Genomic DNA, 2,177 nt, shown 5'->3' on the forward strand with positions numbered 1-2,177 from the left:
AAAGATATGCTTTTAGGAATGCCATTTCTAGAGAAACTATATCCCCATGTAATAACAAAAACACATTGGTGGTTTACCACACCATGCAAGCAAAAGATAGGAGCAAAAAGAGTAAATAATAAAAATAGAAAGCCTACACCTTGGATTAGAGGAAGTGAAAAAATCACCCAAAAACTAGAAAATATTAAGGAAAGTACTCATAATATAGAATTAATAATATTTTCAATAGATAAATTAAAATTAATTCTAAAGAAAAATTAGATATGTTATATAACGAAGATCCCTTAAAAAGGATGGGAAAACCATAAAACAAAGGTAAAAATAGAACTAATTGATGAAAACAGTATAATAACCCAAAAACCATTAAAATATAATTTTGAGGATTTAAAAGAATTTAAAATGGATATAAAAGAATTATTAGAAAATAAATATATCCAAGAAAGCAATAGCAAACATAATAGTCCGGCATTCATAGTAAACAAACACAGTGAACAAAAAAGAGGTAAAAGCCGTATGGTAATTGACTATAGAAATTTAAATGCAAAAACAAAAACATATAATTATCCTATACCAAACAAAGTATTAAAAGTAAGACAAATACAAGGATATAATTATTTTAGTAAATTTGATTGCAAATCAGGATTTTATCATCTAAAGTTAGAAGAAGAATCTAAAAAATTAACAGCTTTTACAGTACCACAAGGATTTTATGAATGGAATGTACTACCTTTTGGATATAAGAATGCACCAGGAAGATATCAACACTTCATGGATACATATTTTAATCAACTAGAGAATTGTATAGTATACATAGATGACATATTATTATATTCACAAACAGAAGAAGATCATATACGATTATTAGAAAAATTCATACATATTATAACATACTCAGGAATAAGTTCAAGTAAGAAAAAGGCAGAAATAATGAAAAATCAGATAGAATTTTTAGGAATACAAATAGATAAGAATGGTATAAAAATGCAAAATCATATAGTACAAAAAATAATAAATGCAGAAGAACAAATAGATACGAAAAAGAAATTACAGTCATTTTTAGGATTAGTAAACCAGGTAAGAGAATATATACCTAATCTAGCAGAAAATCTAAAACCTTTGCATAAAAAATTAAAGAAAGACGTAGAATATTATTTTGATAAAAAGGATCAAGAACAGATACAAAAAATAAAGTCATTATGTAAGAAATTACCTAAATTATATTTTCCGGATGAAAATAAAAAATTTACATATATAGTAGAATCAGATGCAAGTGAAATAAGTTATGGAGGAGTATTAAAATACAAATATGATAAAGAAAAAATAGAGCATCATTGTAGATATTACTCAGGAACATTTACAAATCCCGAAATAAAATGGGAAATAAATAGAAAAGAATTATATGCCTTATATAAATGTTTATTAGCTTTTGAACCATACATCGTCTATAACAAGCAATGCCTCAGCTCTGGGAACAGGAAGGAACTGAGCGCCCCGGCGAATAAAGAAACCCTAGAACAAAAATGGAAGCCTAAGCCTTCACATCCGAAACAGAAAAATCATCAGTTGGAGAATCCTTTTTACAGGGTAGGCATGGTGAAGGCAGAATGGAAATAGAAAACAACTAAATGACTTAGTCTTGCCTTCTTCTTCCTTTATGGATGGAGAGAGGCCCCTTTAGCTTCAGGGGGAAATTCCTATGTCTTTCTTTCATCCTCTCTGTCTATGGCCTATGCCAATTGGTCTTATTCGGATGAGTTGCATTTCGTTTTCCTTTTGTTAGTTTATCAGTCAGGGCCAAATCCTTCTCCCTAAAAATTCCTTATTTTCTTTCCTCGGCGAGTGAAGTTTCTGCCCTTGTTGAGTGAGTAAGGCCCGATCGAGCTTATGTGCTTGCCAGGCCTTTCACCATCTGCTTTTCCTCGAGAATGTGAGACTGCTCACCCTCAGTAATCGTATTGTCCGCTCTTTTCATTGATTGTACAGCTTTCTCTAAACAAGGAATTTCTAGGGAGTCCTCCCAGTCGGCTAAAGGCGCAATGGCTTTTGGTTTTGAATCCGGCTAAGGTGTGAGCAAGGGTATCTTCTTTGGGGTCTATCACCATAGCCTTTTCCTTTAGCTATTACGCTAGCCTTCTAATCGGCTAAGGTTGAATTTGCTTTTGCTTTAGTTGTTGTCG

This window comes from Solanum tuberosum, unplaced genomic scaffold (assembly GCF_000226075.1).
Source record: "Solanum tuberosum cultivar DM 1-3 516 R44 unplaced genomic scaffold, SolTub_3.0 scf00447, whole genome shotgun sequence".
Classification (NCBI taxonomy): Eukaryota; Viridiplantae; Streptophyta; class Magnoliopsida; order Solanales; family Solanaceae; genus Solanum; species Solanum tuberosum.